Source organism: Phyllobates terribilis, unplaced genomic scaffold (genome assembly GCF_046119375.1).
Source record: "Phyllobates terribilis strain yellow unplaced genomic scaffold, ASM4611937v1 Scaffold_236__1_contigs__length_3049075, whole genome shotgun sequence".
In the NCBI taxonomy this organism is placed as follows: Eukaryota; Metazoa; Chordata; class Amphibia; order Anura; family Dendrobatidae; genus Phyllobates; species Phyllobates terribilis.
The window spans coordinates 2,117,497-2,145,226 of NW_027362996.1; the positions used below are offsets into that span (position 1 = coordinate 2,117,497).

The following is a 27,730-nucleotide window of genomic DNA, read 5'->3' on the forward strand; positions in this document are numbered from 1 at the left end:
TGTTTAAAGAGGTGGAGTTATGCAGATCTAAAACGCGTGGATTGCAGCAGCAGCAAGCCGAAAAGTGCAGGCATGTAAGGGATCTAGAGGTTGACAACATGTCTTCTTAACGGGAGTCCAGGAGCTCATCTCCACAAATGGACTTTTCAGGATCCTTGGGTGGCTCCGTAGTTTGAAACCAATTCTGGTTATCGCTTCTCGGCCTTTTGGCTAAGATCAAGTGTAGTATCTGTTCTTATCAGTTTAATATCTGATACGTCCCCTATCTGGGGACCATATATTAAATGGATTTTTAGAACAGGGAGATGGAAAAAGAGCTTGCTCTGTCCACTCCACGCATTGACCTGGTATTGCAGTATCTCCAGGACCGGTGCACCCCTTCTTTAATGCAGTTTCTAAAATCAGAATGAATTGAATTCAATGTTTTTTGTTCATTTTGCTTGTTTGTCGGATTTGGGGATGGACTCTTTGGCTTTGCTTTTCTTCTCCTCATTGGATTTTTCATGTTCAAAGTTGCAGAAGCCAGATTACAAGCTCATTTTGGTTCAACTTCAGCAACTGTGCATTGCATTGCCATGTAATGTGATGCAATGCTATCTTTCTAGCTCTCCCTTTTTACTTCCTTTTGGATAAACAGACATATTAGGCAAGCATTTTGGAGCTTTCACCTAAATAACTACAGGTGGGGAGATAAGCTGCACAATATAATTGACCTTTCAGTATATTGTTGCACACACACCATCTATTTAGCAAATGCCCTTGTTATCAACAGCAGCCTTTTAAACTCACCTGAGCTAACAGGTATGTGCGCTGGTTACTCTGCTGCGCTTAAAATTTCTTTTTTGGTTTGCTACAATGCCTTTTCTGAAACGTTGTCTCCTTCTGTTGGAACACTGACTTCTTTCATTTAATGCCTGCAGACTATAAAAGAGAACCCAACCCAAAAAGTTTGGTTGATTAGTCTGTGGCATTCTGTTAAACTGTTGCTTATGGCGGTCTCTGTGAGCTTCTCAGCGACATTCAGCCAGCCAGGTATCCTGCCTGCAGTAGATGGAATGTGGCAATGGAACGCTGGCTGCGCGTGTCATAATAGGCTCTGAGCCTTTATATACCTGTGCACAGCAGCAGCCACCTTCAGTCTGCTGCTGGACAGCCAGCAGCAGCAGCAGCAGCAGGAGAGGTATGTAATCAGGAGCCCTCCTGCTAAGGGTAGACAGCTGCTCGTTCCACCCCACCCCCCGCCTTAATTGGTTCTCCTCCCTTCCAACGGTGTTGAGGCGGGTGGGAACAGCAGGGGGTGAAGGTGCTGTGTTTAAAGAGGTGGAGTTATGCAGATCTAAAACGCGTGGATTGCAGCAGCAGCAAGCCGAAAAGTGCAGGCATGTAAGGGATCTAGAGGTTGACAACATGTCTTCTTAACGGGAGTCCAGGAGCTCATCTCCACAAATGGACTTTTCAGGATCCTTGGGTGGCTCCGTAGTTTGAAACCAATTCTGGTTATCGCTTCTCGGCCTTTTGGCTAAGATCAAGTGTAGTATCTGTTCTTATCAGTTTAATATCTGATACGTCCCCTATCTGGGGACCATATATTAAATGGATTTTTAGAACAGGGAGATGGAAAAAGAGCTTGCTCTGTCCACTCCACGCATTGACCTGGTATTGCAGTATCTCCAGGACCGGTGCACCCCTTCTTTAATGCAGTTTCTAAAATCAGAAAGAATTGAATTCAATGTTTTTTGTTCATTTTGTTGTTTGTCGGATTTGGGGATATACTCTTTGGCTTTGCTTTTCTTCTCCTCATTGGATTTTTCATGTTCAAAGTTGCAGAAGCCAGATTACAAGCTCATTTTGGTTCAACTTCAGCAACTGTGCATTGCATTGCCATGTAATGTGATGCAATGCTATCTTTCTAGCTCTCCCTTTTTACTTCCTTTTGGATAAACAGACATATTAGGCAAGCATTTTGGAGCTTTCACCTAAATAACTACAGGTGGTGAGATAAGCTGCACAATATAATTGACCTTTCAGTATATTGTTGCACACACACCATCTATTTAGCAAATGCCCTTGTTATCAACAGCAGCCTTTTAAACTCACCTGAGCTAACAGGTATGTGCGCTGGTTACTCTGCTGCGCTTAAAATTTCTTTTTTGGTTTGCTACAATGCCTTTTCTGAAACGTTGTCTCCTTCTGCTGGAACACTGACTTCTTTCATTTAATGCCTGCAGACTATAAAAGAGAACCCAACCCAAAAAGTTTGGTTGATTAGTCTGTGGCATTCTGTTAAACTGTTGCTTATGGCGGTCTCTGTGAGCTTCTCAGCGACATTCAGCCAGCCAGGTATCCTGCCTGCAGTAGATGGAATGTGGCAATGGAACGCTGGCTGCGCGTGTCATAATAGGCTCTGAGCCTTTATATACCTGTGCACAGCAGCAGCCACCTTCAGTCTGCTGCTGGACAGCCAGCAGCAGCAGCAGCAGGAGAGGTATGTAATCAGGAGCCCTCCTGCTAAGGGTAGACAGCTGCTCGTTCCACCCCACCCCCCGCCTTAATTGGTTCTCCTCCCTTCCAACGGTGTTGAGGCGGGTGGGAACAGCAGGGGGTGAAGGTGCTGTGTTTAAAGAGGTGGAGTTATGCAGATCTAAAACGCGTGGATTGCAGCAGCAGCAAGCCGAAAAGTGCAGGCATGTAAGGGATCTAGAGGTTGACAACATGTCTTCTTAACGGGAGTCCAGGAGCTCATCTCCACAAATGGACTTTTCAGGATCCTTGGGTGGCTCCGTAGTTTGAAACCAATTCTGGTTATCGCTTCTCGGCCTTTTGGCTAAGATCAAGTGTAGTATCTGTTCTTATCAGTTTAATATCTGATACGTCCCCTATCTGGGGACCATATATTAAATGGATTTTTAGAACAGGGAGATGGAAAAAGAGCTTGCTCTGTCCACTCCACGCATTGACCTGGTATTGCAGTATCTCCAGGACCGGTGCACCCCTTCTTTAATGCAGTTTCTAAAATCAGAAAGAATTGAATTCAATGTTTTTTGTTCATTTTGCTTGTTTGTCGGATTTGGGGATGGACTCTTTGGCTTTGCTTTTCTTCTCCTCATTGGATTTTTCATGTTCAAAGTTGCAGAAGCCAGATTACAAGCTCATTTTGGTTCAACTTCAGCAACTGTGCATTGCATTGCCATGTAATGTGATGCAATGCTATCTTTCCAGCTCTCCCTTTTTACTTCCTTTTGGATAAACAGACATATTAGGCAAGCATTTTGGAGCTTTCACCTAAATAACTACAGGTGGTGAGATAAGCTGCACAATATAATTGACCTTTCAGTATATTGTTGCACACACACCATCTATTTAGCAAATGCCCTTGTTATCAACAGCAGCCTTTTAAACTCACCTGAGCTAACAGGTATGTGCGCTGGTTACTCTGCTGCGCTTAAAATTTCTTTTTTGGTTTGCTACAATGCCTTTTCTGAAACGTTGTCTCCTTCTGCTGGAACACTGACTTCTTTCATTTAATGCCTGCAGACTATAAAAGAGAACCCAACCCAAAAAGTTTGGTTGATTAGTCTGTGGCATTCTGTTAAACTGTTGCTTATGGCGGTCTCTGTGAGCTTCTCAGCGACATTCAGCCAGCCAGGTATCCTGCCTGCAGTAGATGGAATGTGGCAATGGAACGCTGGCTGCGCGTGTCATAATAGGCTCTGAGCCTTTATATACCTGTGCACAGCAGCAGCCACCTTCAGTCTGCTGCTGGACAGCCAGCAGCAGCAGCAGCAGGAGAGGTATGTAATCTGGAGCCCTCCTGCTAAGGGTAGACAGCTGCTCGTTCCACCCCACCCCCCGCCTTAATTGGTTCTCCTCCCTTCCAACGGTGTTGAGGCGGGTGGGAACAGCAGGGGGTGAAGGTGCTGTGTTTAAAGAGGTGGAGTTATGCAGATCTAAAACGCGTGGATTGCAGCAGCAGCAAGCCGAAAAGTGCAGGCATGTAAGGGATCTAGAGGTTGACAACATGTCTTCTTAACGGGAGTCCAGGAGCTCATCTCCACAAATGGACTTTTCAGGATCCTTGGGTGGCTCCGTAGTTTGAAACCAATTCTGGTTATCGCTTCTCGGCCTTTTGGCTAAGATCAAGTGTAGTATCTGTTCTTATCAGTTTAATATCTGATACGTCCCCTATCTGGGGACCATATATTAAATGGATTTTTAGAACAGGGAGATGGAAAAAGAGCTTGCTCTGTCCACTCCACGCATTGACCTGGTATTGCAGTATCTCCAGGACCGGTGCACCCCTTCTTTAATGCAGTTTCTAAAATCAGAAAGAATTGAATTCAATGTTTTTTGTTCATTTTGCTTGTTTGTCGGATTTGGGGATGGACTCTTTGGCTTTGCTTTTCTTCTCCTCATTGGATTTTTCATGTTCAAAGTTGCAGAAGCCAGATTACAAGCTCATTTTGGTTCAACTTCAGCAACTGTGCATTGCATTGCCATGTAATGTGATGCAATGCTATCTTCCTAGCTCTCCCTTTTTACTTCCTTTTGGATAAACAGACATATTAGGCAAGCATTTTGGAGCTTTCACCTAAATAACTACAGGTGGTGAGATAAGCTGCACAATATAATTGACCTTTCAGTATATTGTTGCACACACACCATCTATTTAGCAAATGCCCTTGTTATCAACAGCAGCCTTTTAAACTCACCTGAGCTAACAGGTATGTGCGCTGGTTACTCTGCTGCGCTTAAAATTTCTTTTTTGGTTTGCTACAATGCCTTTTCTGAAACGTTGTCTCCTTCTGCTGGAACACTGACTTCTTTCATTTAATGCCTGCAGACTATAAAAGAGAACCCAACCCAAAAAGTTTGGTTGATTAGTCTGTGGCATTCTGTTAAACTGTTGCTTATGGCGGTCTCTGTGAGCTTCTCAGCGACATTCAGCCAGCCAGGTATCCTGCCTGCAGTAGATGGAATGTGGCAATGGAACGCTGGCTGCGCGTGTCATAATAGGCTCTGAGCCTTTATATACCTGTGCACAGCAGCAGCCACCTTCAGTCTGCTGCTGGACAGCCAGCAGCAGCAGCAGCAGGAGAGGTATGTAATCAGGAGCCCTCCTGCTAAGGGTAGACAGCTGCTCGTTCCACCCCACCCCCCGCCTTAATTGGTTCTCCTCCCTTCCAACGGTGTTGAGGCGGGTGGGAACAGCAGGGGGTGAAGGTGCTGTGTTTAAAGAGGTGGAGTTATGCAGATCTAAAACGCGTGGATTGCAGCAGCAGCAAGCCGAAAAGTGCAGGCATGTAAGGGATCTAGAGGTTGACAACATGTCTTCTTAACGGGAGTCCAGGAGCTCATCTCCACAAATGGACTTTTCAGGATCCTTGGGTGGCTCCGTAGTTTGAAACCAATTCTGGTTATCGCTTCTCGGCCTTTTGGCTAAGATCAAGTGTAGTATCTGTTCTTATCAGTTTAATATCTGATACGTCCCCTATCTGGGGACCATATATTAAATGGATTTTTAGAACAGGGAGATGGAAAAAGAGCTTGCTCTGTCCACTCCACGCATTGACCTGGTATTGCAGTATCTCCAGGACCGGTGCACCCCTTCTTTAATGCAGTTTCTAAAATCAGAAAGAATTGAATTCAATGTTTTTTGTTCATTTTGCTTGTTTGTCGGATTTGGGGATGGACTCTTTGGCTTTGCTTTTCTTCTCCTCATTGGATTTTTCATGTTCAAAGTTGCAGAAGCCAGATTACAAGCTCATTTTGGTTCAACTTCAGCAACTGTGCATTGCATTGCCATGTAATGTGATGCAATGCTATCTTTCTAGCTCTCCCTTTTTACTTCCTTTTGGATAAACAGACATATTAGGCAAGCATTTTGGAGCTTTCACCTAAAAACCTACAGGTGGTGAGATAAGCTGCACAATATAATTGACCTTTCAGTATATTGTTGCACACACACCATCTATTTAGCAAATGCCCTTGTTATCAACAGCAGCCTTTTAAACTCACCTGAGCTAACAGGTATGTGCGCTGGTTACTCTGCTGCGCTTAAAATTTCTTTTTTGGTTTGCTACAATGCCTTTTCTGAAACGTTGTCTCCTTCTGCTGGAACACTGACTTCTTTCATTTAATGCCTGCAGACTATAAAAGAGAACCCAACCCAAAAAGTTTGGTTGATTAGTCTGTGGCATTCTGTTAAACTGTTGCTTATGGCGGTCTCTGTGAGCTTCTCAGCGACATTCAGCCAGCCAGGTATCCTGCCTGCAGTAGATGGAATGTGGCAATGGAACGCTGGCTGCGCGTGTCATAATAGGCTCTGAGCCTTTATATACCTGTGCACAGCAGCAGCCACCTTCAGTCTGCTGCTGGACAGCCAGCAGCAGCAGCAGCAGGAGAGGTATGTAATCAGGAGCCCTCCTGCTAAGGGTAGACAGCTGCTCGTTCCACCCCACCCCCCGCCTTAATTGGTTCTCCTCCCTTCCAACGGTGTTGAGGCGGGTGGGAACAGCAGGGGGTGAAGGTGCTGTGTTTAAAGAGGTGGAGTTATGCAGATCTAAAACGCGTGGATTGCAGCAGCAGCAAGCCGAAAAGTGCAGGCATGTAAGGGATCTAGAGGTTGACAACATGTCTTCTTAACGGGAGTCCAGGAGCTCATCTCCACAAATGGACTTTTCAGGATCCTTGGGTGGCTCCGTAGTTTGAAACCAATTCTGGTTATCGCTTCTCGGCCTTTTGGCTAAGATCAAGTGTAGTATCTGTTCTTATCAGTTTAATATCTGATACGTCCCCTATCTGGGGACCATATATTAAATGGATTTTTAGAACAGGAAGATGGAAAAAGAGCTTGCTCTGTCCACTCCACGCATTGACCTGGTATTGCAGTATCTCCAGGACCGGTGCACCCCTTCTTTAATGCAGTTTCTAAAATCAGAAAGAATTGAATTCAATGTTTTTTGTTCATTTTGCTTGTTTGTCGGATTTGGGGATGGACTCTTTGGCTTTGCTTTTCTTCTCCTCATTGGATTTTTCATGTTCAAAGTTGCAGAAGCCAGATTACAAGCTCATTTTGGTTCAACTTCAGCAACTGTGCATTGCATTGCCATGTAATGTGATGCAATGCTATCTTTCTAGCTCTCCCTTTTTACTTCCTTTTGGATTAACAGACATATTAGGCAAGCATTTTGGAGCTTTCACCTAAATAACTACAGGTGGTGAGATAAGCTGCACAATATAATTGACCTTTCAGTATATTGTTGCACACACACCATCTATTTAGCAAATGCCCTTGTTATCAACAGCAGCCTTTTAAACTCACCTGAGCTAACAGGTATGTGCGCTGGTTACTCTGCTGCGCTTAAAATTTCTTTTTTGGTTTGCTACAATGCCTTTTCTGAAACGTTGTCTCCTTCTGCTGGAACACTGACTTCTTTCATTTAATGCCTGCAGACTATAAAAGAGAACCCAACCCAAAAAGTTTGGTTGATTAGTCTGTGGCATTCTGTTAAACTGTTGCTTATGGCGGTCTCTGTGAGCTTCTCAGCGACATTCAGCCAGCCAGGTATCCTGCCTGCAGTAGATGGAATGTGGCAATGGAACGCTGGCTGCGCGTGTCATAATAGGCTCTGAGCCTTTATATACCTGTGCACAGCAGCAGCCACCTTCAGTCTGCTGCTGGACAGCCAGCAGCAGCAGCAGCAGGAGAGGTATGTAATCAGGAGCCCTCCTGCTAAGGGTAGACAGCTGCTCGTTCCACCCCACCCCCCGCCTTAATTGGTTCTCCTCCCTTCCAACGGTGTTGAGGCGGGTGGGAACAGCAGGGGGTGAAGGTGCTGTGTTTAAAGAGGTGGAGTTATGCAGATCTAAAACGCGTGGATTGCAGCAGCAGCAAGCCGAAAAGTGCAGGCATGTAAGGGATCTAGAGGTTGACAACATGTCTTCTTAACGGGAGTCCAGGAGCTCATCTCCACAAATGGACTTTTCAGGATCCTTGGGTGGCTCCGTAGTTTGAAACCAATTCTGGTTATCGCTTCTCGGCCTTTTGGCTAAGATCAAGTGTAGTATCTGTTCTTATCAGTTTAATATCTGATACGTCCCCTATCTGGGGACCATATATTAAATGGATTTTTAGAACAGGGAGATGGAAAAAGAGCTTGCTCTGTCCACTCCACGCATTGACCTGGTATTGCAGTATCTCCAGGACCGGTGCACCCCTTCTTTAATGCAGTTTCTAAAATCAGAAAGAATTGAATTCAATGTTTTTTGTTCATTTTGCTTGTTTGTCGGATTTGGGGATGGACTCTTTGGCTTTGCTTTTCTTCTCCTCATTGGATTTTTCATGTTCAAAGTTGCAGAAGCCAGATTACAAGCTCATTTTGGTTCAACTTCAGCAACTGTGCATTGCATTGCCATGTAATGTGATGCAATGCTATCTTTCTAGCTCTCCCTTTTTACTTCCTTTTGGATAAACAGACATATTAGGCAAGCATTTTGGAGCTTTCACCTAAATAACTACAGGTGGTGAGATAAGCTGCACAATATAATTGACCTTTCAGTATATTGTTGCACACACACCATATATTTAGCAAATGCCCTTGTTATCAACAGCAGCCTTTTAAACTCACCTGAGCTAACAGGTATGTGCGCTGGTTACTCTGCTGCGCTTAAAATTTCTTTTTTGGTTTGCTACAATGCCTTTTCTGAAACGTTGTCTCCTTCTGCTGGAACACTGACTTCTTTCATTTAATGCCTGCAGACTATAAAAGAGAACCCAACCCAAAAAGTTTGGTTGATTAGTCTGTGGCATTCTGTTAAACTGTTGCTTATGGCGGTCTCTGTGAGCTTCTCAGCGACATTCAGCCAGCCAGGTATCCTGCCTGCAGTAGATGGAATGTGGCAATGGAACGCTGGCTGCGTGTGTCATAATAGGCTCTGAGCCTTTATATACCTGTGCACAGCAGCAGCCACCTTCAGTTTGCTGCTGGACAGCCAGCAGCAGCAGCAGCAGGAGAGGTATGTAATCAGGAGCCCTCCTGCTAAGGGTAGACAGCTGCTCGTTCCACCCCACCCCCCGCCTTAATTGGTTCTCCTCCCTTCCAACGGTGTTGAGGCGGGTGGGAACAGCAGGGGGTGAAGGTGCTGTGTTTAAAGAGGTGGAGTTATGCAGATCTAAAACGCGTGGATTGCAGCAGCAGCAAGCCGAAAAGTGCAGGCATGTAAGGGATCTAGAGGTTGACAACATGTCTTCTTAACGGGAGTCCAGGAGCTCATCTCCACAAATGGACTTTTCAGGATCCTTGGGTGGCTCCGTAGTTTGAAACCAATTCTGGTTATCGCTTCTCGGCCTTTTGGCTAAGATCAAGTGTAGTATCTGTTCTTATCAGTTTAATATCTGATACGTCCCCTATCTGGGGACCATATATTAAATGGATTTTTAGAACAGGGAGATGGAAAAAGAGCTTGCTCTGTCCACTCCACGCATTGACCTGGTATTGCAGTATCTCCAGGACCGGTGCACCCCTTCTTTAATGCAGTTTCTAAAATCAGAAAGAATTGAATTCAATGTTTTTTGTTCATTTTGCTTGTTTGTCGGATTTGGGGATGGACTCTTTGGCTTTGCTTTTCTTCTCCTCATTGGATTTTTCATGTTCAAAGTTGCAGAAGCCAGATTACAAGCTCATTTTGGTTCAACTTCAGCAACTGTGCATTGCATTGCCATGTAATGTGATGCAATGCTATCTTTCTAGCTCTCCCTTTTTACTTCCTTTTGGATAAACAGACATATTAGGCAAGCATTTTGGAGCTTTCACCTAAATAACTACAGGTGGTGAGATAAGCTGCACAATATAATTGACCTTTCAGTATATTGTTGCACACACACCATCTATTTAGCAAATGCCCTTGTTATCAACAGCAGCCTTTTAAACTCACCTGAGCTAACAGGTATGTGCGCTGGTTACTCTGCTGCGCTTAAAATTTCTTTTTTGGTTTGCTACAATGCCTTTTCTGAAACGTTGTCTCCTTCTGCTGGAACACTGACTTCTTTCATTTAATGCCTGCAGACTATAAAAGAGAACCCAACCCAAAAAGTTTGGTTGATTAGTCTGTGGCATTCTGTTAAACTGTTGCTTATGGCGGTCTCTGTGAGCTTCTCAGCGACATTCAGCCAGCCAGGTATCCTGCCTGCAGTAGATGGAATGTGGCAATGGAACGCTGGCTGCGCGTGTCATAATAGGCTCTGAGCCTTTATATACCTGTGCACAGCAGCAGCCACCTTCAGTCTGCTGCTGGACAGCCAGCAGCAGCAGCAGCAGGAGAGGTATGTAATCAGGAGCCCTCCTGCTAAGGGTAGACAGCTGCTCGTTCCACCCCACCCCCCCGCCTTAATTGGTTCTCCTCCCTTCCAACGGTGTTGAGGCGGGTGGGAACAGCAGGGGGTGAAGGTGCTGTGTTTAAAGAGGTGGAGTTATGCAGATCTAAAACGCGTGGATTGCAGCAGCAGCAAGCCGAAAAGTGCAGGCATGTAAGGGATCTAGAGGTTGACAACATGTCTTCTTAACGGGAGTCCAGGAGCTCATCTCCACAAATGGACTTTTCAGGATCCTTGGGTGGCTCCGTAGTTTGAAACCAATTCTGGTTATCGCTTCTCGGCCTTTTGGCTGCGATCGTATGACTGTACCTTGATTGGTGCGAGTCTCCTGGAGGAATCCGGACACTTTTGTGGAGGATTTTCTGCTTTTTCCTGTGGTATTCCATACCGACAGAATCCAAGATGTCTTTTGTGAAGAACACCATCCGTTTGTCCGTGGATCCATCTGACCAGAACAAGAACAACGTGGTTTTCATTGTCCAAGACATCGTTGAAGGCAAAGCTGGAGCAAGACGTTCTGAGATCTTCAGTGTCAACGAATTTTCACGTCAAGGTAATTATGACGTTACCTTTATGGACCAGGATGTTTGCCTTAATGTCTTTGAATGGCTCCGTGGTCACTCTAGTGACCCCTGCTTGGAAGGAGTTAGATGGGAACCTTTGTTTGGTCTGCAAGAAAAGGAGGTGACTGTGACTGTCTATAACCCTTTTACAGACCCTGAGCTGCTGGAGTGCTTCCTCTCTCGCTACTGTGAATATGTGCGGAAGGGAGTGAAGCAAGTCAATTGTCTAGGAATCTTTAACTGTCAGTATAAATTCCGTGTGAAATTGAAAAGGGATCCTGACAGTGTGGGGGGCTTTAGACACCCTCCATCAAATTTTTCCGTTGCAGGCCATAGAGGTTTCCTCTTTTACCCAGGCCAGCCCATGTTTTGCCGTAGATGCTTTTCTTTCGGACATACCATGGTAACATGCCTTAAAGGGCAGTGTTGCCGAAATTGCAGAAAGGAGGGGCATATGGCCAACCAGTGTCCAGAGGCCAAGTCCTGTGATGTCTGTGGGAGTAGTGATCACATGTATAAGGACTGTCCTATGAGTGCACCTAGACGTTCTGATAAAGAACAGAAGGAGGAGGAGCTGGAGAGGAGGCAGATGGCAAGCGCACTGAAAGTGCTGGAAAGATTGGAGAGGGAGGAGAGAGAGGGAAGGAGGCGGGAAACTGGTAGAGCCTCTCCCTCTACGGCGCCAGAGGAGGTGTCCCTGAGACCATGTTCTTCTTCTGCTGAAGAAATGAGGAAGAAGCGGAAGGAAGAAAAGGAGTTCTGGAGGGAAGTGGCAAAGGTGGAGAAAAAGGCAGTGTCTGCGAGAATATCTAGGAAAGTGGTGGAAGCAGAGCTGCCTGAGATGATGACTTTTGGAGAGGCAATGGACGCAACAGGATGTGAAGTGCAAATCTCGGAACCCGACAGTCCTGAACACCCTTCGGGTCCTGAAAACATTGAAGATTTTTCTTCGGAAGATGATAGGGGTGCAAAGAAGAGTCGTAGGGAGGATGGTGGGGGCAGTGATGATGCAGTTTTTAGTGAGCCTCAGAGGAAGATCAGAACTGCCAGAATGAGGAGTGTGGCTGGTGAAGCCAGCGGGTCGGAAACCAGCTGTTCTGTTCTGATGGCGGAGGAGGATAGTGGTGGTGCTGGATAGTGTCACCATATAATATTGTAAATGTTTTTTCTTTTTGTCCTCTTGTGAGCTTTGGTTTAGGCCAAAGGCTATTTCTTTGTGTAATTGGTGAAGGAGTAGAAGTATTATGGGATTTACCATAGTGTCCCAAAACGTAAGAGTGTTTAAAAGTAAAGTAAGAAGAGCTGCTATTTTTGAGTTTTTAGCTATGCAAAATGCATCTATTTTTTGTTTACAAGAATGTGGGGTAGTGGATGGTGTGAAAGGGGATGAATGGTCTTATGGAGCGTCTGTGTGGTCGGGGAGTGCATGTAATAAGAATGATGGTGTGGGTATTTTGGTTAAAGGAAGGGAGGTTGTTTTGAGTGATTATTTGGTTATTGAGGTGGGGAGATGTATCCTTGCTAATTTTGTATACAAGAATGTAAAGTTTTGTGTTATTAATGTTTATGCGCCAGTTGAAAAAAATGAGCGCAAAAATTTATTTGAAAAAATTAAGCTTTTTGTTCCAGGAAGAATACCTGTGGTAATTGTGGGTGATATGAACTGTGATGTGGGGAGAGTGAATGTGGATGTGTCTGGGAAAGCATTATTGGAGTTAGTGAATGATTTTGGGTTGTGTGATATGCAGCGCGTGTGTAACATGAATCCTTTGTTGAACACTTTCTTTTCTGAGAGTGGTAGGGTACAATCCAGATTGGATTATTGTTTTATTTCTAAAAATATGGTTTCTGTTAATTATAGGCAGGAAAACGTTCTTTTTTCAGATCATGTGTGTATGTTGTGTGAGTTGGATATAAAAGTTGATGGAGTGTTTGGGAGAGGATTGTGGAAGTTAAATGTTAAACTGTTAGAGAATGAAGATGTGAGAAAGGAGTATGAAAGGCGGTATGAAGAATGGTGTAAGCATAAAAATGAGTTTGGGAATGTTTGTGAGTGGTGGGACTGGGTGAAGAAACAAACAAAAATGTTCTTTAAAAATTTAGGATACAAGTATGCAGCAATTAAAAGAGAGAGTTTTGTTAAACTGAACGCGCGGTTGAGCGTTTTGTATAAGTTAAGGGAAGGAGGAGTTGAGGTGGAGGAGGAGATTTTAGAGGTAAAGAAGGAGATTAGTGAGTTTTTGTTGGAGAGAGGGAGAAGCATAGTGTTTAGGGCAAAGATTGATAAGATGGAGCAGGATGAGAAATGTTCTCGGTTTTTCTTTAAAAAAGTTTTTGGAAAGAAACAGAGTATGAGCGTGGTGTATGGAGCAGATGGAAGTGAGGTGAGTGGAGAGGATATGTGTGAAGAGGTGGCTAAGTTTTATGAGGATCTGTATGCAGTGAAACAGAGGGATGAATGTTTGGAGAATGATGTTTTGAGTGTGTTAGAGAGTAAGTTGAGTGAAGCAGAAAGAGAGAGAGTGATGGGTGAGGTGACTGGTGATGAGGTATGGAAGGTTATGTGTAGTATGGCTTTGAATAAGACGCCGGGGGAGGATGGCCTCCCAGTAGAATTTTATCGTGTGATGTGGGGTGTGATTGGTAAGGACTTTGTGGATGTATGTAAGTATATGTGGGGAAACATGGAGGTGACTGAGAGTATGCGTGCAGGTATGGTTGTGTTAATTCCTAAGAAAGGGGATTTGAAAAGTCTGAGGAATTGGAGGCCAATAACGTTACTTAATTGTGATTATAAAATCTATGCAAAACTTATGGCTAATAGGATGCGTGATGTGATAGAGAGTGTGATTGGGGATGAGCAGTGTTGTGCGGTACCTGGGAGGCGGATTCACGAGTGTGTGTGTATGTTAAGAGATTGTCTATGGGATTGCATGGGTCGTAAGAAGAGTGTATTTTTGTTAAGTTTGGATTTTGAAAAGGCTTATGATAGGTTGTCGCATGGTTTTTTGTTCAGAGTGTTGTTAAAAATGGGTTTTCCGGCTGATTTTGTTGGGCGAGTGAGAAGTTTGTATGCGGGTGTTTATAGCTGTGTTTTAATGAATGGGTATGTGGGTAGGAAAGTGAATGTGTTTTCGGGTGTGCGACAGGGGTGTCCTTTGTCCCCTGTAGCATTTATTTGTGCAATTGAGCCATTGTTGTGTATGCTGAGGAAAGATAAGGTAATTCGTGGTGTGCAAGTGCCGGGAGGTGGAGGAAAAGAATGGAAAGTGAGTGGTTATATGGATGACGTGTGTGTATTATGTGATTCTGAATGTTCGGTGAGGCGGGTGAAGTTGTTAGTGTCTATTTTTTGTGGTGCATCTGCGTTTAAAGTGAATTGGGAAAAGAGTGAGTGTAAGGGTTTTGGAGGCGGAAGTTTAAGTAGGGATGTAGGTGTGAATGTAGTGAATGGACCTATTAAAGTTTTGGGTGTGAAGTTTTCAGAGAGTTTGGATGGGAAAGAAAGTTGGGATGATGCGAAAGGAAAAGTTGAGCAGAAGTTGAATTTTTGGAAATTGAGGAGTTTATCCTTTTTTGGGAAGATTTTAATTGTTAAGAGTGTGGTGTTGCCAATATTTTTATATATTGCGGTAGTATTTCCACCAGGATATATGTGTATGAGAAGCTTGAATAGAATTTTATTTGTTTTTTTGTGGAACTCGAAAATGGAGAGAGCTAGGAGAGAAATTTTGGTTAAAAGAGTGGAAAAAGGTGGTTTGGGTTTTCCGAATTTGGACGTGTTTTTTGGTGTGAATATCGTTGTGTTTGTTTTGAAAGTGATTAGGGCGGATGGAAAGTTTTCATCTATGTGTAGGTATTTATTTGGAGCGTATTTGTTTCGTTTAAAGTGGCAAGAAAGGGATTTGCGATGTCCGATTGCTTTTGAGGTGCCTGTATGGTATGTGTGGGTTTATAAGTTTTTGGTGAGGTATGAACTGTGTGATGCAGATGTGAGATTGCTGGAGAATAAGAAGGCTGTGTATAGGATGATTGAATGTAGAGAGGTAGAATGTGGAATAAATATGGTTAGGGGTGGTGATGTGCAGAAGGTTTGGAAGAAAGTGCGGATGAGTGGTATGACCAACAAACAGAGTGAAGTTGTGTGGCAGTCTTTACATGGAGTATTACCTGTGAGAGAGTTTCAGAGGAATAGAGGTTTGGTGAGGAGTGAAATGTGTCCAAGAAATGGCTGTGGTGGAAGGGAAAGTGTGTTGCATGTTTTTTGGAATTGCCAGTATGCTAGAGATGTGATTGGGAGAATGGGGCCTTTGTGTAAAGAATTGTGTGGTGTGAATTTGTTGTCTTTTGAGTTGTTTATGTTTGGTTTGGGAATATGTGATGGGACGAAGGAAAGAGTCTTGTGGTTGATGCTTGCATGTATAAAGGAAGTGTTATGGGATGTGAGGAATGTGTATGTGTTTAAAAGGAAGGAAATTGCTGTAAAGGATAGTGTGAAGGTGATTTTGGGGAAGATGTATGTGTGTTTCCTATGGGACAAAAAGAGGAGAGGGGAAGTGGATGCAGAGGGAATATGGAAAGTTAAAAAGTGGAGATATATTGTTAGTACCTCTTGATTTTTGTTATTGTTGTTTTGAAATATGAAATAAATATTTCCGATGATGATGGGGACAGCAAATTGCGTATTGGATTTGACGCAGCTGTTTTGATGGAATTTTCCTTTGTCTGGTTTTCATAGACTGTGGAATTTCCTCGTCTGAGGAGAAAAAAAAAAAAAAAAAAAAAAAAAAAATCTGTTCTTATCAGTTTAATATCTGATACGTCCCCTATCTGGGGACCATATATTAAATGGATTTTTAGAACAGGGAGATGGAAAAAGAGCTTGCTCTGTCCACTCCACGCATTGACCTGGTATTGCAGTATCTCCAGGACCGGTGCACCCCTTCTTTAATGCAGTTTCTAAAATCAGAAAGAATTGAATTCAATGTTTTTTGTTCATTTTGCTTGTTTGTCGGATTTGGGGATGGACTCTTTGGCTTTGCTTTTCTTCTCCTCATTGGATTTTTCATGTTCAAAGTTGCAGAAGCCAGATTACAAGCTCATTTTGGTTCAACTTCAGCAACTGTGCATTGCATTGCCATGTAATGTGATGCAATGCTATCTTTCTAGCTCTCCCTTTTTACTTCCTTTTGGATAAACAGACATATTAGGCAAGCATTTTGGAGCTTTCACCTAAATAACTACAGGTGGTGAGATAAGCTGCACAATATAATTGACCTTTCAGTATATTGTTGCACACACACCATCTATTTAGCAAATGCCCTTGTTATCAACAGCAGCCTTTTAAACTCACCTGAGCTAACAGGTATGTGCGCTGGTTACTCTGCTGCGCTTAAAATTTCTTTTTTGGTTTGCTACAATGCCTTTTCTGAAACGTTGTCTCCTTCTGCTGGAACACTGACTTCTTTCATTTAATGCCTGCAGACTATAAAAGAGACCCCAACCCAAAAAGTTTGGTTGATTAGTCTGTGGCATTCTGTTAAACTGTTGCTTATGGCGGTCTCTGTGAGCTTCTCAGCGACATTCAGCCAGCCAGGTATCCTGCCTGCAGTAGATGGAATGTGGCAATGGAACGCTGGCTGCGCGTGTCATAATAGGCTCTGAGCCTTTATATACCTGTGCACAGCAGCAGCCACCTTCAGTCTGCTGCTGGACAGCCAGCAGCAGCAGCAGCAGGAGAGGTATGTAATCAGGAGCCCTCCTGCTAAGGGTAGACAGCTGCTCGTTCCACCCCACCCCCCGCCTTAATTGGTTCTCCTCCCTTCCAACGGTGTTGAGGCGGGTGGGAACAGCAGGGGGTGAAGGTGCTGTGTTTAAAGAGGTGGAGTTATGCAGATCTAAAACGCGTGGATTGCAGCAGCAGCAAGCCGAAAAGTGCAGGCATGTAAGGGATCTAGAGGTTGACAACATGTCTTCTTAACGGGAGTCCAGGAGCTCATCTCCACAAATGGACTTTTCAGGATCCTTGGGTGGCTCCGTAGTTTGAAACCAATTCTGGTTATCGCTTCTCGGCCTTTTGGCTAAGATCAAGTGTAGTATCTGTTCTTATCAGTTTAATATCTGATACGTCCCCTATCTGGGGACCATATATTAAATGGATTTTTAGAACAGGGAGATGGAAAAAGAGCTTGCTCTGTCCACTCCACGCATTGACCTGGTATTGCAGTATCTCCAGGACCGGTGCACCCCTTCTTTAATGCAGTTTCTAAAATCAGAAAGAATTGAATTCAATGTTTTTTGTTCATTTTGCTTGTTTGTCGGATTTGGGGATGGACTCTTTGGCTTTGCTTTTCTTCTCCTCATTGGATTTTTCATGTTCAAAGTTGCAGAAGCCAGATTACAAGCTCATTTTGGTTCAACTTCAGCAACTGTGCATTGCATTGCCATGTAATGTGATGCAATGCTATTGACGCGCCCCCTGGGACATATTCCTTTTTGAGGGGAATACCCGGCACCGGATCAGATGGGGGGTTGTAGTCTCCGAGCGGCTGTGACCCGGCCCGTGCCCAGGGCGTCAAACTCAGTGTTATGTGGCAGTCCTACAGATGTTATTAAGAGTTCTTTTGTGTCGACTACGCCACCCGTTGTGATGCGGTCACTGTGGCCGCCGCTGCAGCAGGGTCCGCTGAGGCTGATGGTGGGTGCGCAGCTTGGTGGGATAACCCCCAACGGGAGGGGTATAGCCTCAGAGGGGACAGGTGCAGAGGATGGGGGTTGTGGTGGTGCAGTGCAGACGGCAATGAAGACAGAGTCGGGTTGTGCAGTTAAGGGTGTTTACTTACTCCAGATGTTGTACTGGTCACTCCAGCTTCGAGTGACCACCCGAGCCGTGCTGCGTCCACTAGGTCCTGGATCCAGCCAACCCCCAAACAAGTCCGGAGCGTGGCCCTGAGCTCTCCTTCTGTCCCGTTCTCTGGCCGTCCCCACCAGTGATCCACCTAGGTCCAGCTCCCTCGGGCCTTCTGTTGGGACACCCTTGGCCCTGGGTTCCCTGACCCTTCATGTGGTGTGCCTTCGGGGTGGATGTGGTGGGTGACCGTGGCAAACGCTGCCCACGGTCTCCGGTCTCTGGCTGGGGAATGTTTTTACCCCCACCAGCTTGGGTTCCGGTACCCTGATGCCGACTCCTCACCCGGTGCTTTAATTTGGGTTCTTGGGTCCTCTCTGCTGTTTCCCCCTCTGGGTCTTTCTCTCTCTTCTCCTCTCTCACTCTGGGTCCTTCTTCTCCTATGCTCCTGACTTGTTCTCTGCATCTGACCCTGTTCTTAGTTGGTGCCCACCTTATATACACCCTCTATGTGTGAGCTCAGGTGACCAGCACCCAATGAGCTCCTATCTCTACCCAGACTGCACCCCCTATCTGCCCCTACACTACATGGGATGTTCCACCCCCCTCCCACTCCAGCCAGGAACAGACTCGGTCGTACCTGCACATTTCTAAGTGGGAGTACCGTCGGTCTGCTCCTCGGAAATGGGATGTGTGTAGTGCATGCAGCCTACCGAGCTCAAATCCACACTCCATCCTTGCCCGGGAGTGGAATATCACACCTCTGGGTTGAGGTGCAATACCCCTGTAGCAGCCGAATCCTCAGGGTGCTACACTATCTTTCTAGCTCTCCCTTTTTACTTCCTTTTGGATAAACAGACATATTAGGCAAGCATTTTGGAGCTTTCACCTAAATAACTACAGGTGGTGAGATAAGCTGCACAATATAATTGACCTTTCAGTATATTGTTGCACACACACCATCTATTTAGCAAATGCCCTTGTTATCAACAGCAGCCTTTTAAACTCACCTGAGCTAACAGGTATGTGCGCTGGTTACTCTGCTGCGCTTAAAATTTCTTTTTTGGTTTGCTACAATGCCTTTTCTGAAACGTTGTCTCCTTCTGCTGGAACACTGACTTCTTTCATTTAATGCCTGCAGACTATAAAAGAGAACCCAACCCAAAAAGTTTGGTTGATTAGTCTGTGGCATTCTGTTAAACTGTTGCTTATGGCGGTCTCTGTGAGCTTCTCAGCGACATTCAGCCAGCCAGGTATCCTGCCTGCAGTAGATGGAATGTGGCAATGGAACGCTGGCTGCGCGTGTCATAATAGGCTCTGAGCCTTTATATACCTGTGCACAGCAGCAGCCACCTTCAGTCTGCTGCTGGACAGCCAGCAGCAGCAGCAGCAGGAGAGGTATGTAATCAGGAGCCCTCCTGCTAAGGGTAGACAGCTGCTCGTTCCACCCCACCCCCCGCCTTAATTGGTTCTCCTCCCTTCCAACGGTGTTGAGGCGGGTGGGAACAGCAGGGGGTGAAGGTGCTGTGTTTAAAGAGGTGGAGTTATGCAGATCTAAAACGCGTGGATTGCAGCAGCAGCAAGCCGAAAAGTGCAGGCATGTAAGGGATCTAGAGGTTGACAACATGTCTTCTTAACGGGAGTCCAGGAGCTCATCTCCACAAATGGACTTTTCAGGATCCTTGGGTGGCTCCGTAGTTTGAAACCAATTCTGGTTATCGCTTCTCGGCCTTTTGGCTAAGATCAAGTGTAGTATCTGTTCTTATCAGTTTAATATCTGATACGTCCCCTATCTGGGGACCATATATTAAATGGATTTTTAGAACAGGGAGATGGAAAAAGAGCTTGCTCTGTCCACTCCACGCATTGACCTGGTATTGCAGTATCTCCAGGACCGGTGCACCCCTTCTTTAATGCAGTTTCTAAAATCAGAAAGAATTGAATTCAATGTTTTTTGTTCATTTTGCTTGTTTGTCGGATTTGGGGATGGACTCTTTGGCTTTGCTTTTCTTCTCCTCATTGGATTTTTCATGTTCAAAGTTGCGGAAGCCAGATTACAAGCTCATTTTGGTTCAACTTCAGCAACTGTGCATTGCATTGCCATGTAATGTGATGCAATGCTATCTTTCTAGCTCTCCCTTTTTACTTCCTTTTGGATAAACAGACATATTAGGCAAGCATTTTGGAGCTTTCACCTAAATAACTACAGGTGGTGAGATAAGCTGCACAATATAATTGACCTTTCAGTATATTGTTGCACACACACCATCTATTTAGCAAATGCCCTTGTTATCAACAGCAGCCTTTTAAACTCACCTGAGCTAACAGGTATGTGCGCTGGTTACTCTGCTGCGCTTAAAATTTCTTTTTTGGTTTGCTACAATGCCTTTTCTGAAACGTTGTCTCCTTCTGCTGGAACACTGACTTCTTTCATTTAATGCCTGCAGACTATAAAAGAGAACCCAACCCAAAAAGTTTGGTTGATTAGTCTGTGGCATTCTGTTAAACTGTTGCTTATGGCGGTCTCTGTGAGCTTCTCAGCGACATTCAGCCAGCCAGGTATCCTGCCTGCAGTAGATGGAATGTGGCAATGGAACGCTGGCTGCGCGTGTCATAATAGGCTCTGAGCCTTTATATACCTGTGCACAGCAGCAGCCACCTTCAGTCTGCTGCTGGACAGCCAGCAGCAGCAGCAGCAGGAGAGGTATGTAATCAGGAGCCCTCCTGCTAAGGGTAGACAGCTGCTCGTTCCACCCCACCCCCCGCCTTAATTGGTTCTCCTCCCTTCCAACGGTGTTGAGGCGGGTGGGAACAGCAGGGGGTGAAGGTGCTGTGTTTAAAGAGGTGGAGTTATGCAGATCTAAAACGCGTGGATTGCAGCAGCAGCAAGCCGAAAAGTGCAGGCATGTAAGGGATCTAGAGGTTGACAACATGTCTTCTTAACGGGAGTCCAGGAGCTCATCTCCACAAATGGACTTTTCAGGATCCTTGGGTGGCTCCGTAGTTTGAAACCAATTCTGGTTATCGCTTCTCGGCCTTTTGGCTAAGATCAAGTGTAGTATCTGTTCTTATCAGTTTAATATCTGATACGTCCCCTATCTGGGGACCATATATTAAATGGATTTTTAGAACAGGGAGATGGAAAAAGAGCTTGCTCTGTCCACTCCACGCATTGACCTGGTATTGCAGTATCTCCAGGACCGGTGCACCCCTTCTTTAATGCAGTTTCTAAAATCAGAAAGAATTGAATTCAATGTTTTTTGTTCATTTTGCTTGTTTGTCGGATTTGGAGATGGACTCTTTGGCTTTGCTTTTCTTCTCCTCATTGGATTTTTCATGTTCAAAGTTGCAGAAGCCAGATTACAAGCTCATTTTGGTTCAACTTCAGCAACTGTGCATTGCATTGCCATGTAATGTGATGCAATGCTATCTTTCTAGCTCTCCCTTTTTACTTCCTTTTGGATAAACAGACATATTAGGCAAGCATTTTGGAGCTTTCACCTAAATAACTACAGGTGGTGAGATAAGCTGCACAATATAATTGACCTTTCAGTATATTGTTGCACACACACCATCTATTTAGCAAATGCCCTTGTTATCAACAGCAGCCTTTTAAACTCACCTGAGCTAACAGGTATGTGCGCTGGTTACTCTGCTGCGCTTAAAATTTCTTTTTTGGTTTGCTACAATGCCTTTTCTGAAACGTTGTCTCCTTCTGCTGGAACACTGACTTCTTTCATTTAATGCCTGCAGACTATAAAAGAGAACCCAACCCAAAAAGTTTGGTTGATTAGTCTGTGGCATTCTGTTAAACTGTTGCTTATGGCGGTCTCTGTGAGCTTCTCAGCGACATTCAGCCAGCCAGGTATCCTGCCTGCAGTAGATGGAATGTGGCAATGGAACGCTGGCTGCGCGTGTCATAATAGGCTCTGAGCCTTTATATACCTGTGCACAGCAGCAGCCACCTTCAGTCTGCTGCTGGACAGCCAGCAGCAGCAGCAGCAGGAGAGGTATGTAATCAGGAGCCCTCCTGCTAAGGGTAGACAGCTGCTCGTTCCACCCCACCCCCCGCCTTAATTGGTTCTCCTCCCTTCCAACGGTGTTGAGGTGGGTGGGAACAGCAGGGGGTGAAGGTGCTGTGTTTAAAGAGGTGGAGTTATGCAGATCTAAAACGCGTGGATTGCAGCAGCAGCAAGCCGAAAAGTGCAGGCATGTAAGGGATCTAGAGGTTGACAACATGTCTTCTTAACGGGAGTCCAGGAGCTCATCTCCACAAATGGACTTTTCAGGATCCTTGGGTGGCTCCGTAGTTTGAAACCAATTCTGGTTATCGCTTCTCGGCCTTTTGGCTAAGATCAAGTGTAGTATCTTTTGAAAAGGCAGTTTTGTCCTTGGGCTGCCCTAGTAAATTGATGCATATTACACACTGGTTTGGTGCACTTGTTAGTACGCCAGGTGGCTCATAGAGTTATCTGATGGAAAACATGGCCCTCCAGGATCGAAGTCACTAGGCTGGGTAAGTGTGAGGGCTTTGGAGCAATGTGCCCCAGGAGTAGGCGCCCTGGTGGGAGTCCAAGCTTACTGGGACTGGGAACCCCAGAAAGACTTGGCTTCGTAGCACGCCGCACCTTTGCCAATCATACTTTCTGAGCAACCCCCCCTATTCCTGGCCTCCGGGCTAGGAAGGGGAATTTTTATAAACCCGGTCGGAGGTCCGGTCAGCTTTGGGCTGAGAAACCAACACAGGCTCCAGCTCCACTAGGGTGGCAGCCTAGATGGAAGCTGGGAGCACGAAAACGGCTCTTCTCCGGCTTCGGCTAGGGAGAGCATCGGAGATCCCTGACCCTCGCTGTGGCCTTCTGGCTCGGAGGGATGGGGATGGTTTATTGGGAACCCTCTCCTCCGGGAAGGGTCCACATGAATCCTCACCTCGTGCGCTGTTTTGGTGTGACTTCGGTCACATTTTTCAGTGCCTTGGATGCAGCTTCAATCAAAAAATCTGTTCTTATCAGTTTAATATCTGATACGTCCCCTATCTGGGGACCATATATTAAATGGATTTTTAGAACAGGGAGATGGAAAAAGAGCTTGCTCTGTCCACTCCACGCATTGACCTGGTATTGCAGTATCTCCAGGACCGGTGCACCCCTTCTTTAATGCAGTTTCTAAAATCAGAAAGAATTGAATTCAATGTTTTTTGTTCATTTTGCTTGTTTGTCGGATTTGGGGATGGACTCTTTGGCTTTGCTTTTCTTCTCCTCATTGGATTTTTCATGTTCAAAGTTGCAGAAGCCAGATTACAAGCTCATTTTGGTTCAACTTCAGCAACTGTGCATTGCATTGCCATGTAATGTGATGCAATGCTATCTTTCTAGCTCTCCCTTTTTACTTCCTTTTGGATAAACAGACATATTAGGCAAGCATTTTGGAGCTTTCACCTAAATAACTACAGGTGGTGAGATAAGCTGCACAATATAATTGACCTTTCAGTATATTGTTGCACACACACCATCTATTTAGCAAATGCCCTTGTTATCAACAGCAGCCTTTTAAACTCACCTGAGCTAACAGGTATGTGCGCTGGTTACTCTGCTGCGCTTAAAATTTCTTTTTTGGTTTGCTACAATGCCTTTTCTGAAACGTTGTCTCCTTCTGCTGGAACACTGACTTCTTTCATTTAATGCCTGCAGACTATAAAAGAGAACCCAACCCAAAAAGTTTGGTTGATTAGTCTGTGGCATTCTGTTAAACTGTTGCTTATGGCGGTCTCTGTGAGCTTCTCAGCGACATTCAGCCAGCCAGGTATCCTGCCTGCAGTAGATGGAATGTGGCAATGGAACGCTGGCTGCGCATGTCATAATAGGCTCTGAGCCTTTATATACCTGTGCACAGCAGCAGCCACCTTCAGTCTGCTGCTGGACAGCCAGCAGCAGCAGCAGCAGGAGAGGTATGTAATCAGGAGCCCTCCTGCTAAGGGTAGACAGCTGCTCGTTCCACCCCACCCCCCGCCTTAATTGGTTCTCCTCCCTTCCAATGGTGTTGAGGTGGGTGGGAACAGCAGGGGGTGAAGGTGCTGTGTTTAAAGAGGTGGAGTTATGCAGATCTAAAACGCGTGGATTGCAGCAGCAGCAAGCCGAAAAGTGCAGGCATGTAAGGGATCTAGAGGTTGACAACATGTCTTCTTAACGGGAGTCCAGGAGCTCATCTCCACAAATGGACTTTTCAGGATCCTTGGGTGGCTCCGTAGTTTGAAACCAATTCTGGTTATCGCTTCTCGGCCTTTTGGCTAAGATCAAGTGTAGTATCTTTTGAAAAGGCAGTTTTGTCCTTGGGCTGCCCTAGTAAATTGATGCATATTACACACTGGTTTGGTGCACTTGTTAGTACGCCAGGTGGCTCATAGAGTTATCTGATGGAAAACATGGCCCTCCAGGATCGAAGTCACTAGGCTGGGTAAGTGTGAGGGCTTTGGAGCAATGTGCCCCAGGAGTAGGCGCCCTGGTGGGAGTCCAAGCTTACTGGGACTGGGAACCCCAGAAAGACTTGGCTTCGTAGCACGCCGCACCTTTGCCAATCATACTTTCTGAGCAACCCCCCCTATTCCTGGCCTCCGGGCTAGGAAGGGGAATTTTTATAAACCCGGTCGGAGGTCCGGTCAGCTTTGGGCTGAGAAACCAACACAGGCTCCAGCTCCACTAGGGTGGCAGCCTAGATGGAAGCTGGGAGCACGAAAACGGCTCTTCTCCGGCTTCGGCTAGGGAGAGCATCGGAGATCCCTGACCCTCGCTGTGGCCTTCTGGCTCGGAGGGATGGGGATGGTTTATTGGGAACCCTCTCCTCCGGGAAGGGTCCACATGAATCCTCACCTCGTGCGCTGTTTTGGTGTGACTTCGGTCACATTTTTCAGTGCCTTGGATGCAGCTTCAATCAAAAAATCTGTTCTTATCAGTTTAATATCTGATACGTCCCCTATCTGGGGACCATATATTAAATGGATTTTTAGAACAGGGAGATGGAAAAAGAGCTTGCTCTGTCCACTCCACGCATTGACCTGGTATTGCAGTATCTCCAGGACCGGTGCACCCCTTCTTTAATGCAGTTTCTAAAATCAGAAAGAATTGAATTCAATGTTTTTTGTTCATTTTGCTTGTTTGTTGGATTTGGGGATGGACTCTTTGGCTTTGCTTTTCTTCTCCTCATTGGATTTTTCATGTTCAAAGTTGCAGAAGCCAGATTACAAGCTCATTTTGGTTCAACTTCAGCAACTGTGCATTGCATTGCCATGTAATGTGATGCAATGCTATCTTTCTAGCTCTCCCTTTTTACTTCCTTTTGGATAAACAGACATATTAGGCAAGCATTTTGGAGCTTTCACCTAAATAACTACAGGTGGTGAGATAAGCTGCACAATATAATTGACCTTTCAGTATATTGTTGCACACACACCATCTATTTAGCAAATGCCCTTGTTATCAACAGCAGCCTTTTAAACTCACCTGAGCTAACAGGTATGTGCGCTGGTTACTCTGCTGCGCTTAAAATTTCTTTTTTGGTTTGCTACAATGCCTTTTCTGAAACGTTGTCTCCTTCTGCTGGAACACTGACTTCTTTCATTTAATGCCTGCAGACTATAAAAGAGAACCCAACCCAAAAAGTTTGGTTGATTAGTCTGTGGCATTCTGTTAAACTGTTGCTTATGGCGGTCTCTGTGAGCTTCTCAGCGACATTCAGCCAGCCAGGTATCCTGCCTGCAGTAGATGGAATGTGGCAATGGAACGCTGGCTGCGCGTGTCATAATAGGCTCTGAGCCTTTATATACCTGTGCACAGCAGCAGCCACCTTCAGTCTGCTGCTGGACAGCCAGCAGCAGCAGCAGCAGGAGAGGTATGTAATCAGGAGCCCTCCTGCTAAGGGTAGACAGCTGCTCGTTCCACCCCACCCCCCGCCTTAATTGGTTCTCCTCCCTTCCAACGGTGTTGAGGCGGGTGGGAACAGCAGGGGGTGAAGGTGCTGTGTTTAAAGAGGTGGAGTTATGCAGATCTAAAACGCGTGGATTGCAGCAGCAGCAAGCCGAAAAGTGCAGGCATGTAAGGGATCTAGAGGTTGACAACATGTCTTCTTAACGGGAGTCCAGGAGCTCATCTCCACAAATGGACTTTTCAGGATCCTTGGGTGGCTCCGTAGTTTGAAACCAATTCTGGTTATCGCTTCTCGGCCTTTTGGCTAAGATCAAGTGTAGTATCTGTTCTTATCAGTTTAATATCTGATACGTCCCCTATCTGGGGACCATATATTAAATGGATTTTTAGAACAGGGAGATGGAAAAAGAGCTTGCTCTGTCCACTCCACGCATTGACCTGGTATTGCAGTATCTCCAGGACCGGTGCACCCCTTCTTTAATGCAGTTTCTAAAATCAGAAAGAATTGAATTCAATGTTTTTTGTTCATTTTGCTTGTTTGTCGGATTTGGGGATGGACTCTTTGGCTTTGCTTTTCTTCTCCTCATTGGATTTTTCATGTTCAAAGTTGCAGAAGCCAGATTACAAGCTCATTTTGGTTCAACTTCAGCAACTGTGCATTGCATTGCCATGTAATGTGATGCAATGCTATCTTTCTAGCTCTCCCTTTTTACTTCCTTTTGGATAAACAGACATATTAGGCAAGCATTTTGGAGCTTTCACCTAAATAACTACAGGTGGTGAGATAAGCTGCACAATATAATTGACCTTTCAGTATATTGTTGCACACACACCATCTATTTAGCAAATGCCCTTGTTATCAACAGCAGCCTTTTAAACTCACCTGAGCTAACAGGTATGTGCGCTGGTTACTCTGCTGCGCTTAAAATTTCTTTTTTGGTTTGCTACAATGCCTTTTCTGAAACGTTGTCTCCTTCTGCTGGAACACTGACTTCTTTCATTTAATGCCTGCAGACTATAAAAGAGAACCCAACCCAAAAAGTTTGGTTGATTAGTCTGTGGCATTCTGTTAAACTGTTGCTTATGGCGGTCTCTGTGACCTTCTCAGCGACATTCAGCCAGCCAGGTATCCTGCCTGCAGTAGATGGAATGTGGCAATGGAACGCTGGCTGCGCGTGTCATAATAGGCTCTGAGCCTTTATATACCTGTGCACAGCAGCAGCCACCTTCAGTCTGCTGCTGGACAGCCAGCAGCAGCAGCAGCAGGAGAGGTATGTAATCAGGAGCCCTCCTGCTAAGGGTAGACAGCTGCTCGTTCCACCCCACCCCCCGCCTTAATTGGTTCTCCTCCCTTCCAACGGTGTTGAGGCGGGTGGGAACAGCAGGGGGTGAAGGTGCTGTGTTTAAAGAGGTGGAGTTATGCAGATCTAAAACGCGTGGATTGCAGCAGCAGCAAGCCGAAAAGTGCAGGCATGTAAGGGATCTAGAGGTTGACAACATGTCTTCTTAACGGGAGTCCAGGAGCTCATCTCCACAAATGGACTTTTCAGGATCCTTGGGTGGCTCCGTAGTTTGAAACCAATTCTGGTTATCGCTTCTCGGCCTTTTGGCTAAGATCAAGTGTAGTATCTGTTCTTATCAGTTTAATATCTGATACGTCCCCTATCTGGGGACCATATATTAAATGGATTTTTAGAACAGGGAGATGGAAAAAGAGCTTGCTCTGTCCACTCCACGCATTGACCTGGTATTGCAGTATCTCCAGGACCGGTGCACCCCTTCTTTAATGCAGTTTCTAAAATCAGAAAGAATTGAATTCAATGTTTTTTGTTCATTTTGCTTGTTTGTCGGATTTGGGGATGGACTCTTTGGCTTTGCTTTTCTTCTCCTCATTGGATTTTTCATGTTCAAAGTTGCAGAAGCCAGATTACAAGCTCATTTTGGTTCAACTTCAGCAACTGTGCATTGCATTGCCATGTAATGTGATGCAATGCTATCTTTCTAGCTCTCCCTTTTTACTTCCTTTTGG

General features: G+C 45.3%; 16 non-coding genes and 2 pseudogenes across 16 annotated transcripts; all 18 read left to right on the forward strand.

Annotated features, from left to right (window-relative positions):
- Positions 1–190: 190 nt before the first annotated feature.
- Positions 191–381, forward strand: LOC141215788 (U2 spliceosomal RNA). The gene has a single exon (XR_012284841.1). It is a non-coding gene; the product is annotated as a U2 spliceosomal RNA (small nuclear RNA).
- A 1,118-nt stretch (positions 382–1,499) lies between these two features.
- LOC141215790 (U2 spliceosomal RNA) lies at positions 1,500–1,690 on the forward strand. The gene has a single exon (XR_012284843.1). It is a non-coding gene; the product is annotated as a U2 spliceosomal RNA (small nuclear RNA).
- Positions 1,691–2,804: 1,114 nt separating this feature from the next.
- LOC141215791 (U2 spliceosomal RNA) lies at positions 2,805–2,995 on the forward strand. The gene has a single exon (XR_012284844.1). It is a non-coding gene; the product is annotated as a U2 spliceosomal RNA (small nuclear RNA).
- Positions 2,996–4,110: 1,115 nt separating this feature from the next.
- Positions 4,111–4,301, forward strand: LOC141215792 (U2 spliceosomal RNA). Its single transcript, XR_012284845.1, has one exon. It is a non-coding gene; the product is annotated as a U2 spliceosomal RNA (small nuclear RNA).
- A 1,115-nt stretch (positions 4,302–5,416) lies between these two features.
- LOC141215793 (U2 spliceosomal RNA) lies at positions 5,417–5,607 on the forward strand. The gene has a single exon (XR_012284846.1). It is a non-coding gene; the product is annotated as a U2 spliceosomal RNA (small nuclear RNA).
- Positions 5,608–6,722: 1,115 nt separating this feature from the next.
- LOC141216540 (U2 spliceosomal RNA) lies at positions 6,723–6,913 on the forward strand. Its single transcript, XR_012285570.1, has one exon. It is a non-coding gene; the product is annotated as a U2 spliceosomal RNA (small nuclear RNA).
- A 1,115-nt stretch (positions 6,914–8,028) lies between these two features.
- LOC141215794 (U2 spliceosomal RNA) lies at positions 8,029–8,219 on the forward strand. Its single transcript, XR_012284847.1, has one exon. It is a non-coding gene; the product is annotated as a U2 spliceosomal RNA (small nuclear RNA).
- Positions 8,220–9,334: 1,115 nt separating this feature from the next.
- Positions 9,335–9,525, forward strand: LOC141215796 (U2 spliceosomal RNA). The gene has a single exon (XR_012284849.1). It is a non-coding gene; the product is annotated as a U2 spliceosomal RNA (small nuclear RNA).
- A 6,156-nt stretch (positions 9,526–15,681) lies between these two features.
- LOC141216836 (U2 spliceosomal RNA) lies at positions 15,682–15,880 on the forward strand. Its single transcript, XR_012285829.1, has one exon. It is a non-coding gene; the product is annotated as a U2 spliceosomal RNA (small nuclear RNA).
- Positions 15,881–16,995: 1,115 nt separating this feature from the next.
- LOC141215797 (U2 spliceosomal RNA) lies at positions 16,996–17,186 on the forward strand. The gene has a single exon (XR_012284850.1). It is a non-coding gene; the product is annotated as a U2 spliceosomal RNA (small nuclear RNA).
- Positions 17,187–19,499: 2,313 nt separating this feature from the next.
- Positions 19,500–19,690, forward strand: LOC141215798 (U2 spliceosomal RNA). Its single transcript, XR_012284851.1, has one exon. It is a non-coding gene; the product is annotated as a U2 spliceosomal RNA (small nuclear RNA).
- A 1,115-nt stretch (positions 19,691–20,805) lies between these two features.
- LOC141215799 (U2 spliceosomal RNA) lies at positions 20,806–20,996 on the forward strand. Its single transcript, XR_012284852.1, has one exon. It is a non-coding gene; the product is annotated as a U2 spliceosomal RNA (small nuclear RNA).
- A 1,115-nt stretch (positions 20,997–22,111) lies between these two features.
- Positions 22,112–22,227, forward strand: LOC141216911 (U2 spliceosomal RNA; annotated as a pseudogene).
- Positions 22,228–22,751: 524 nt separating this feature from the next.
- On the forward strand, positions 22,752–22,933 carry LOC141216711 (U2 spliceosomal RNA). Its single transcript, XR_012285733.1, has one exon. It is a non-coding gene; the product is annotated as a U2 spliceosomal RNA (small nuclear RNA).
- A 1,115-nt stretch (positions 22,934–24,048) lies between these two features.
- LOC141216913 (U2 spliceosomal RNA) lies at positions 24,049–24,164 on the forward strand (annotated as a pseudogene).
- Positions 24,165–24,688: 524 nt separating this feature from the next.
- LOC141216713 (U2 spliceosomal RNA) lies at positions 24,689–24,870 on the forward strand. The gene has a single exon (XR_012285735.1). It is a non-coding gene; the product is annotated as a U2 spliceosomal RNA (small nuclear RNA).
- A 1,115-nt stretch (positions 24,871–25,985) lies between these two features.
- Positions 25,986–26,176, forward strand: LOC141215800 (U2 spliceosomal RNA). Its single transcript, XR_012284853.1, has one exon. It is a non-coding gene; the product is annotated as a U2 spliceosomal RNA (small nuclear RNA).
- A 1,115-nt stretch (positions 26,177–27,291) lies between these two features.
- LOC141215801 (U2 spliceosomal RNA) lies at positions 27,292–27,482 on the forward strand. The gene has a single exon (XR_012284854.1). It is a non-coding gene; the product is annotated as a U2 spliceosomal RNA (small nuclear RNA).
- Positions 27,483–27,730: the final 248 nt, after the last annotated feature.